Source organism: Alligator sinensis, unplaced genomic scaffold (genome assembly GCF_000455745.1).
Source record: "Alligator sinensis unplaced genomic scaffold, ASM45574v1 scaffold353_1, whole genome shotgun sequence".
NCBI lineage: Eukaryota > Metazoa > Chordata > Crocodylia > Alligatoridae > Alligator > Alligator sinensis.
In genome coordinates, this window is record NW_005842075.1 from 515,065 (window position 1) to 526,847 (window position 11,783).

Here is an 11,783-nt window from a genome sequence, read left to right on the forward strand (position 1 = left end):
GTATATAGCAAGGCTTCTGATACGTTCATGTTTTGAAATGCCTATTCTTTTAGAAAACTTTCTGGCTTGGATAAATTATCCAAAGTCACGGAAGAGAGCAGCGTACCTCTTTTCCATTGCTCATTTGAGTTAAGTGAAAAATATTTTATTATTTTGGGGGAGGGGATGCAACTGGGTCTCTTTTTTGCAGAAATCCATGGCTGTTTAGCAATCCATGGGAGCACAATGTTTCAATTTAATATCCAGCTCAAGCATTTGCTGATCTTTTAGGTCCTCATTCCTGATCTATCTTCATTCTCCTTTCTTTCCCAGCCTTCTAATTTTGTGGTCTTTGGTTGCTGTTTTTAGCTGCATAAAATATCACTGTCTTTCTTATAAAGACTAAGTTGTTGTTTTTTTGAGACTCAGTTTTTTTCCCCCTCCTCCCAGGTTTTTCATTCGGGTTGTTCTTCTTATCAGTTATTCTGTCAATGTTTCCTAGTTGGTTCATGTGAGGGGGTAAGAAATTGTTTGTGGTTACAGTGTAGTCTTTTTGATGTGTTCATCTGAGTTCATCTTATGAACTACTTGGTGCTTTGTTTTGAAATGAGAAGCTGCTAAGGTGGTCATAGTTTTCTAAGGAGCTAGACTTTTTAAACAAGTCTAGGGGAAAAAAAGTCTTCCTCTGCTAGTGGAATTTGCCAGCTCTCTTCAAGGCTGTATCGGCTGGCTGAGGGGGAGAGGAAAAGGGCAACCTGCATTTGTGCACTTGAGGCCAGATCCTTCACTACATATTAGGTGCCTAAGTATGATCTTAATCCACCCTGCTTAAGTTCCTGAAAGCGCACTTGACACAAAATGTAGATGGACCTTTCTGTTTACTGCTTTTGGTAACTTGGTAGTAAGGCTAAAATGATGGTGTCACACAGAAGCACGTTCATAATATTTCAGGAACTTGAGTGGGGTTGAACGGAAATGCACCTGGGCACCTAACTCCTTAAATGGAATAGGATTGAGACATTGCTCTAGGAGCAGCAAGAGCTTGTTAGTGGTACCCCCCCCCCCCCAAACAAAGAGACAGTAGCATCTATGCGTAGTCCTTAGCAAGTTTTTTTTTTTTAGTTATTTTTCTGGATGTCCAGGAGGTAGGCATACCCATAAGCCTCTGACTGGTCATTGCTGCCTTCTGCCTCCTACAGCCCCCAACCTGACTCCTCCCCTCCTGTGCGCACATACCTTTGCTGCTTTGTATCTACAGGCTTCCCTTGTCAACCGCTGGGGTTAGGTTCCTGAAAGTTCCTATGGTTGGCAAGACTAAAGGGTTTGGGGGAAAATGGCAGGTGGCAGGCTGATGCATGGCCATGGAAAACTGTGGTTACTCAAAACTGTATACTGTGGTAGCCAAAATGGTATATAGAATATTAAGCATGGATACTCAAAACCGTGGCTGGAAAAACTGTTTGGCAAGGGAAACCTGTATTTGAGATATCTGAGGATTGAAGCATTGGGTGCTTTACGGAACATGAAGTGTGGGGCAATGAAAAAAGAAGTGCTTTTTTGGTTTAGAATCATAAAATCATAGAAAGTTAAGGTTGGAAGAGACTTCAGGAGGTCATCTAGTCCAAGCAGGACCATCCCCAACTAGATCATTCCGGCCAAAGCTTTGTTTAGCTGGGTTCTGAAAACCTCCAAGGATGGAGATTCCACCACCTCTCTGGGTAACCTGTTCCAGTGTTTTACTACCCTCCTAGTGAGAGAATTCTTCCTAATATCTAATGTCAGAGGAAGAATTAATTTGCTGTTCGTTTTAGTTGCTGCCAATGATTTTTCCGTAATAAACTAGGACTTCCTTGGCTGTTTTTATTTTCAAATGCGAAGTTCCCATATCCATCCTAATAACTAAATGGCTACATTTCAGTTATCCTCCTGCTGCCTCTCTCCCCTACACCCCCCCACCTATCCCCTAAAAGGATAAACTTGTTGAGAAATTGAACCTGAAACCATGCAAAATACGTCTGAATATTTCCTTAACATATTTTAAATGCTATTCAGACATTTATTTTCCCATTGATTGCCAAATTGCAGAGCATTATGGGTTACAGTGGTCAGAGCACTATGGTAATATAATAATATTACAACCCCTGAAATGTTGCAACTGACCATTAACTACAATGGCACAAGCAGTCATATTTAATGAAGACAGTTGGGAATAATCTTGTTCTATCAGTAATCTTTGTGTGTTAAATTCAGAGCATGGATACAAAAATATTCATGTTCCCTGTGAATGAAAGGGCAGATACTACAGGTTAGCTTTTATTTGCCATGGGAAAGGAGTGTGCATGCAGGAATTTACTACAGAGTAGTTACAGTATGGAAACCTCCTGCTCCTTTTTACCTTATGGAAACTTAAGGCATAAGCATATAATCATTAGAGAGGAGACTTTTTGAAGGTAAGGCCTTAGGCTTCTACCTGCCATTGAGGCTTAATGAAGCCTAATTGCCATTTGTGCCCTTGCAGATATCCCTCTATAGGCTGGATTGGATTTTGATGATTTTTAATAGGAGTCAGTCTTTCCACAGGTTGCGGTAAACTCTGAATTGGGCCTAAACTTATGACTGCTAGCTTTTGTCCATCTTTTTTTGTCTCCAGTTGTGTTGCTGTGTTCCTCCCTTGGCACATTATTGCATCTTGTTTTTAAACTATATTATATGCTCTTTAGAGCAAGGAGCATGTCATCTTATATTTGTAAGGCATTTAGCACAATACAGGGCTGATATTATTTTGAACCCTTGAAAACTCCTGTACTGCAAATGATACCTGTCATAGGTGAAAACTAACTTGCCTCTGTCATTCGTGTGTGTGTGTGTGTGTGTGTGTGTGTGCATACATGCACACTTTTAAAAAAATACCCTTAGAAAATGTTTTCTAAAAATGTAATCAAAATATGTTTCCTTCTTTAAAATTTTGCTTTCTGTCTGGTTTCTGCATAGGCAGAGAGCAAGAGACTCTAGTTTTCTGCATGTAGTTGTTTGGGTACTATGCATTTGGAATGGAGCTTTCTTTAGAAATGAATACATCGGGTTGTTGTGATCAAATAAACTCTTCTACTCTGTTTAACTTCCAGCTATTATCTGATGCATTGGATTTTATATTTACAGGGTTAACATTAAGACTTTCCTTAGCACTTAAATAGCTCATCAGAGTATGTATGTTCCTTTGCTCAAAGAGCTTGCTGCTTAACTTGCACAAGGACAGCAGAACAGTTTGGATGAGAATGTAGAGAGTGTTTGAAGGAAAGGCATGTATAATAAGTACTGGAAAAAACTGGCTTAAAGAGTGAGAGCTTTTTGGGGACCCATGGTAGTTGCAAGGATGGGGATCTGCTTAAAGGAAGGGGTAAAGCCAAGACAGAAAGTGAGCCTGAGGGGGAGAGAGTGTAGTAGGACACAATAAGTAGGTGATAAAGGTGTAACAGAGGTGGTGTATGTGTGTTGGGGGATAAGTTAAGTATAGCGTCTTAAAGGTGAAGACAAGGAGCCTGAATTAGATTTATGAAGAGAGAATGCCAACAGAGGCAACTGCGGTGGGGTGAGGGAAGGGAGGAATACTGTATACCCATGCCCTAAATTGGGCTTTTGATTACTTCTAAATGTTCTCTGCACTTTATCTGCAGACAGTTTAACAAAGGTATTTAAAGACCAGTCCTTACTCTAACACATCTTCAGAATGCCTGGCAATTTAAATTTTGTCATAAAAAAGAGAAAACCATAAAATGGTCTTGAAGTTGTACGTTCTGAACAAACTAGGCAAGATAGATGAGAAATATACTTTTGCATCCTTGGAGCTGGCACAAATATGCCTTCATTTCAGAGGATGCACTGGATAAGAGTTTGACCTTTGAACAGTCACAGATGATGGCAGGTAAATTTTTAATTGTCATGTAGAAAAGTCTCGGCAGCAAAAATGAAAAGACTAGGAGTAACCCAGGCTAGAAAATTTGTACATAATTAAAAATCTTAGCGAGGGAACATTCTACGTTTACTTTAATGGTAACATTTCTTGGGTTTGATTTTTTTTTTTTTTTTATTTTATTTTATTTTTTTTATTTATTTTTTAGCCTCCATATGTCTGGAGGAAGATGAAGAAACCTGGGACCTTTTCTTAAGGGTTCTGAAGAAATGTTCTCAAATCAAGGAAGATGTTTTAAAGATGGGCATTGGGGTTTACAAAGCACTTAATCCCTGTTTCATTGGTTCACAGCTAATGACTAGACTTTATCTCACTTGTTTGGAGTACAGTATATGAAATAAATTGCTCTTTAGGCAGATTCCCAATGGACGGATGAGTCTCATTATGAGTAAGAGTTGGCAGACTCGGCAGAAAATCTGGAGACTGAATACGAAGAACTCAGGTACCCTCTGATGTCTAGAAATGCTTTTCCCACTACAGGATTAATTTCATTGGTGGACTGTGTATGTACATACATGGTTTATTCCTTTTTTTTTTTATCTGTGGAGCTCAAAGTACTTTTCTACATGAGGCCTGATATTATTATCCCATCTGTGAAACACTGACATTATAACTCAGTTTAACATGGCTCCCAGGGCTAGATCTTATTCCACGTACTTCTTTACGTGCCTAGATGTGGTCTTGTTCTACTCTGTTCAAGTCCTACAAAAATGTTAATTAAACCTTAAAAATTAAGGCCATAATTTTGGCCTTAAGGCTAACTCACTAAAAGCAGTAAGAAGTTCAGCTTTTGCAATAACTTTTTCAGGAATTCTATCAGGATGCAACAGGATCTCATTTAGGTAGCTAATTCTACCTATATGCCTAAAAGGTGGATTTAGACCGAGGGCTAACTCCCATTTTTCTACACTGTGCTCTCAGGAGGAAGAGGTGGGTCAGTGGAAGCAGCTGATTCCCTGTTCGTGGCACATTTGTAGTGAGAATGACTGGAAAGCTTCAGTCTTCTGTCATAACTAAATAAAATAAAGAATCTTTGACTGCTAGAATATTGAAGTTGTATTAAAATTTTAAGAATAAAATATCTGTAATTCTGATACCTGAGATGATAAATATCTGTCATCCCTCCTGGATTAACGCAAGTATTATGAGCTCTGACAACAACATGATATTGCTTGACTTGTTTAGTTTTGATCAAACTTTTGTTTACATTTCAAAGGAAATGTGGTGCTTTCTTTTGAAACCAAAAAGAACAAGAAGAAATAATCTATGCTGGTTACATAAAAAAAACAAAAACAGAGAACCTACACAACCGGTACATCTGGGAATGCCAAATCCCAGTTCTTTTTGACAGTACACTTATTTCCCAAGGCCTTGAACCTCAGGTGTTGCCTGTCTGGCATGTAAACAGTATTTGCTGTTTACCACATAAGGGACTAGGGATCTAGCTCTCATTAAACTGTATCAACATATTTAACTTCTCTTTAGCATTAACTTCATACAGCTTGTGTCACAGTTTCATAGGTGCTGTACATTACATTATTGGTTTAGACTAATCATAGACATACTGCCTTGTGCATCAAATAAAGCCAGAGTGTTTGGGGGCTATAATTTAGTTACCATCCTTTCTGGATGTTTACCAGAATGCTGTGTACCTGTATAGTCAGTCTTGCCTGAAAGATGCATTTTGTTTTAATAGGAATAGTTAGTAATAGCTTGCATTTTCCTTTTTACTACTTTTTCTCATTTTTTATGAGATTGAACTCTTGGAGATGCTGATAATTAGTTGGTATTAGTTGCTCTGAAACCCAAACACTAATAAGATTTTTTTTTTTAATGTAGGTGTTATACTGAAAGATTAACGTAGATTAAAAATTACTTATTTTGAGGGATAACAAAATAGGAAAATGCTATTGTGTATATGCATATAATATAATGTAGTTTCATCTATGAGGAAAAGAGTGAATATACAAAATTGGGGGGAAAAAAGCAACTTACAGTAATTATTTGGAGACTAATTCATTACTCCAGGTTTTGTTTTTTTTTTCCCCGATGATTCAAAGTATCAGTTCTACTGATGCCCTCTCATATCTTGAGCTATAATTGAAGTTAGCTTTTAATATGTACTGTGATCTGCCATTTGATGCTGCAGTTAAACCAGTGATTTTTATCAGCATGTATTGTAAATTGTATTGTTTTCATTTAATCTCTAAAATTTTACTTTTAAAACCTGAATTTTCATATAATATAGGCTGCTTGATTTTTTTTTTTGCTCACTTGGGCTTACCAGCAAGCCCAGACTCAAAAATATCATTAGACAAGTGGATATTTGTAAAACAAAGCACGGATCCTGCAATACCTTCTAGGTGAAGATAAATCCCAGCCAAGAATCATGTGAGAGCAAGGTTCTGTCTGTAGAGATTTCATTGTGGCATCAGCATCTGAGAAGCCACCATAGCAACTTTAATGACAGCGAAGAATCCTTGGATTCAAAATATCTGCTCTGTCTTGTTTTCGGTAAAAGAAACCAATACTACCAATGGTTATCTTTTTAAAGCTTTCATCTGCAGCAGTGCAAATTAACTTTTACAGTTGGTGATATCAGATGTCCTGTCCAGACAGAAACACTAAAAATGCTTTAATAAATTTATAACAACTGTGGAATGAAATGCTTTGCTTTGGGGTTAGGTCAGTAAGTGTGGTGCAAAATGGAAATGCCTTCTCTGAGTCTCGTAGTTTTGGCTTGTAAACTCTACCATTTTTTGTAAAAGAGATCCCTGTTTTTAAAGTAAAACTCCCAATATTTTTGTTCATGAAACCATGTAAAAGTATAGCAGTCGAGCCCATTGATCAAGTGACATAAGTCAGTTTATTATAAAGGCATAATATTATTTTTCAGTATTCTTTTGCACAGTGGGTCTTAGGCTATGATAAAACCATGGGATGTCAGACTGCTCACAGAGTTGCACCCTGGCTTTTTATAAGCTTATTGGGCCTCCACTCTGTTGGAAATCATAACTTACCACAGGCAGTCCAGTACAGTAACAGAAAAGCAGAAGTGTTTGTTACAACGAAGAACCAATGGTATAGGCCATGGAATGAGGTGGGCCACCTGGGCCATGGCCTGACCAACTTATATCATGTTAATTTATAAATGTGCAATTGTCATTCCAGTTAAAACTATATAGCTATTTTTTTTTAACTGCATAGCTAGCTAAAATAGCATGCTAAATGTTGGTTGGGGCATGGCCCAGATGGCCCAACCCGTTCCGCAGCCTATGACCAACAGTATAAAGAAGCAAAAGTGATCAAATGCTTTGACAACAGCTTGTGTTAGAACAAAACAGACAAAACCCTTGCTCGACATTTAGACTACTAACTAGCCCTCAAAGTTCTTGTGAAAATCTCTCGGAGGCAGTTTCCCCTCAGTCATAGCTATCTTCCTCAACTGGGGGCCACCAATTGCTCTGTCCTTGCAAGGAGCCCCCTCTCTAGCTACCCCCAACAGTTGCTCCCTCTGGAATGTTGCAAACTGCTTCCTCCCCACTTCCCTTCAAGGGAGCCAGAGCTTCTTCTAGAGTGTTTCTGCCTCTGGATCCATAGTTTCATAGTAGTTGGGTCAGAAGGGAGCTAAATAGATCATCTAGTCTGGCCCCCTGCCACTGGCCGGAGCACACGCTGGGATCACACGACTCCAGACAGGTGTTCCTCCAACCCCCTTTTAAATTTACCCAAGGTAGGAGCAAGGACCACTTCACTAGGAAGTTGGTTTCAGATCATAGCCACCCTAACAGTGAAATAGTGCTTCCTATGATCCATGACAGATGAAGTCTTCTAAAGCTATGTTTTGTCATTGGAAACCTCCTTTGAAAAGAAAAATACATTTTTGCATGTCCTGAATATGCTGAATACTCCGCATGGTGAATTTTGGTTGCCCTTTGGTTGTTGGTTGTTCTTTGAAGGTTCTTCAGAATTATCTGTAGAAGCCATTTTAGAAGACACTATAGTGTTCAGAAAGAATAGACCAATTGCACGATATTGTAGTGTGAATGCATAGGTATTCGGAGATGCAGTAGCTCAGAATAGTACATGAACAATTTTTTTCCCCCTTGAAGCTTAGGCTGATGCCAAAGTTTTATGGAGTTGCCTTTCCTTGCGTATTTGTTGGCCTACTATGGATGTCATGTTCATTCTCTATAAGTTGCTTTCCCTGAATTCTTGCTGACATTGCTCCATTTTTATTATATTCTTGCATAATTCTGTAGTTTATAACCCTATTATCAATCAGAAAACTACTAATAAAAGGGATTTAAAAGAGCATTTTCTTAATATTAAAACCTGATTGGCAAAAATGATCAGCAGAAATGGAGTCCTGATGGTTCGTATTGTCAGCGTACTCTGCCATTGTCAAAACAACAACAGTGTGTTAATTGGGAAGATAAAAAAGGCTCAAGATATTTATTCAAAAGATTTTGGAACTAAACGCTTAACCTAAGCTCGTAGGGCTGAAATATCAAGTATTTTAAGGATGTGTTGCCATGTAGAAATGGTTTGTTTAAACTGGTCTGCGAAGAGGCAAGCCAACCTCCTTATTATTTAATCATATTAAAACTAATTATTGAAAGAAAATAATCAGTTCTAGTCAGAAAGTATCAACCATATTAAACTCTTGATAATTTCCTTACACACTCATAAGCATGCATGTGCCAAGTCGCCACCTGCCACTAACTACTGAGTTAGCACTAAATTCAGATATTTCAAACATCACAGATAATATGCTGAAAAGGGAAGAATCTAAATTACAGGGTGAAACATACTTTGTTTTGTAATAATTATAATAATCCCTCTCCTAACCAAAGTGTAGATTTTTGTGTTTATTTACTGTCCTCCAGAATTGAAGACTTAATGCCAGATATAGGTGCATAATTTGCACTTTAAAGAACTTTTACATTTCTGGACTGGGGGTATATATATTAAAATAAAGAAGACAGTGGACTTCTAAAACGTATGGGTCCCCCTCCCCCTTTATTTTTTTTATTAAATAAGAACCTTATTTCCAAGATTATTGTCACAGGTTACTTATGTACTTTTTGTTTTCATAAAAATTATATTATGTTTTTTTATAAACGAATCGGACTTTTTCCTTGATCTTCGTTTTGTGTGGATATCTTTTTGTAGTATTGCAGTAATTTCAGCTGAGTGACTGCTATATCTGCTGGATATGGGTGAAAGTAATAGAGATCTGTGTGTCTGTTATGTTGCTGTGGCCCTTCTGTATTTTTGTATCACTACTCGTGTGTATCCTTCTTTTGATGATGATCCAGTGATTGTTTACATTTACACTTTTGTGACAGCTGAAAATTTTAAATCTATTTCCTGCCTGCCTGCCTTCCTATCTGGCCTGTATTTTAGTGAGATGCAACTGAAAATGGATTCTGGTTGACCCAGAACACCAAGTTCTTCTACCATCTCAATGTAGCATAAAAATATATATGGTAGCAGTAATTGTTTACACTAACATGCTAGTAAGTTGTTTTAGTTCTTATTGAGTAAAACTTTCAGAAGTGCCTAAATCACACTTTCAAAAATGGGCAAAGACTAAGTTCCTAAGTCTTAGTAAAAGTAGAGGAGGCTTGATTTCTGCCTCGGGGTAAACTTAGGTGCTTTTCTGGGGAGGGAAAAAAAACAACTTGATAGATCTTATTTTGCTTGTACTCTTGCAGTCTTTGAGGACTTTATGATACTTAAAGCTATCATGTAGTCAAGTGTGTACCTATTTATGTGCTAGCCAACACTCTGTAGAGAGAGAGTTCTTTTTTATTGCTGCTATAATTCAAATCAATGTAATTTTTTTTGCTAAAATCTCCAAAGATGGTATGCTAGCTGGAAAATTGTTGCTAGTATCTCCAAAGATGGTATGCTAGCTGGAAAATGTGCCACCAAAATATTCTTTGAAATCAACATATCAAGTTGAAATATGCACAATTAATGCCTCCACATGTATTTTGACTGTGGATGCATTAATCATGCAGATTTTTGCTTTTATTTCTGTTTTCTCCCCAGTTAAGGATATTGCTGAGCATTCAAACAAACAAAAAACTCCCCCAAACTTGGCAATTGTTGGTATTTCATGAGAATGGTCACTAGAACTTTGAATGCCATGTATTTATAAAATTACTCCTAACTATTATTATTTCACTGCTATCTGCCACCTTACTTCCTGTGCATCAACCCCCCAGTAGCTCCACCTTCACTCATTCAACAACTCAGCTAGGTTATAGCTTGAAAATTGTCCAGCAGTCATAGTTTTCCCATGGTACCTAATGTAATAAGTTACTAGTTTTATCATTCCATGACACAATTTACTTTACGTATCAGAGCTCTACTTGGGAGGGAGTATTTGAAGTAACAGAAAAATGGACCTAAGAAACCAGATTGCAGAGACTAGGATAAGATATCTATATAAGATGATTATGTAAAGCACCTTTTGGAAGTAGATATCACAGAGTACAAGAACTGGAGTTGATGCTCATCCAAACAAGGTCTGCCACCAACAAGCCATCTGTGGCTTCATTGGCTGTTACCCAATAGCAAGCATCAATAACACCTATCTGAGTAATGCTCCACAAATCCTCTACTAGGCCAGCTTCTGCCTCATAGGATATCTGGCTGAACAGAGACTGGGACATGAAGACCTATGCATCCATCTTAAGAAAACCAAGATAGGTAAGACAGTTTGGATTCCTTTATCTGGCAAGATGAAACAGAACAAAAACTAGTAACCAAGCACAATTTGTGTACCACACTAAGGGATTCATGAGGAAGCCCATAAGCACTGGTGGTGAAATGCCCCAGATTTGTCCAAGGAGATTCCAACATAGATGTTACCAAGGTTACAAATACAAAAGGCTTCAGAGAGAGTAACACAGCAGTACACAGACAATCCAAAAACTTGTTGGAGTGTGCTGGGGACAGCTTTATAGTATAGGTTGGGGAGGGGAATTTTTCTTTTTAATAAGAACAAATTAGTTGAGAATCTGAAAATGGGTGGCAACTTGGGTGACATCAATTATGAAATGATCTGAAGGAAAGAAACAGAATAAAAACCTTGTATTTAAGCATACCCTAACAACCTTGAAGAACAGGTAGGGAAGCAAGTCTGGATGCCCTTTTTCCCTTTAGGAGAGTGGTGGTTTCTTAAAAGATATTAAGGGCACAAGAGCATGTTATCCTGATTATGGGCTAAACCAGTGGTTTTCAGACTGTTCCATGGAACCCTGAGGTTCTGCAGTAGGGTCATCAGGTGTTCTGTGCTGCTATTGTGGGCCTGGGTCACTTGGCTTCACATCAGACTCTGGACAGAGGTAAGGGCTCTACAGCAGAAGTGATATAAAAGGGTTCTGTAACTGTGAGAAGTTGGAAAGCCACTGGGTTAAACCATGAGTTCTTCAGCAACTTGAAATTTAAAAAGTAAATTTAAACAATAGCCTTGCAAAAAACTGAGTTGCTCATATTGCTATAGATCAGTGTAGGAGCATGTTGGGACAAAATCAGGGAGGCAGAGGCATAAATTGAGCTAGATAGCTAGCAAGGGACATAAAAGACAAAGCATTCTAATGACATTAGAAGGAAGAGGAAGATTAAGAAAAGTGTAGGCCCCTTATGAATAGGTAGAGGGATTTAATAATTGATGATACAGAGAAGGCTGTAGTGTTTTAACGTGGGTTTTTATTTGTTTTTGTTTTTTAACTTCAGTCTTCATCATCTGATGGTTGGCCTTTTTTTTTTCTGAGCACAGTTGGCAGCAAGGATGGCGAAGTTCTTAGCTAGAATAGGG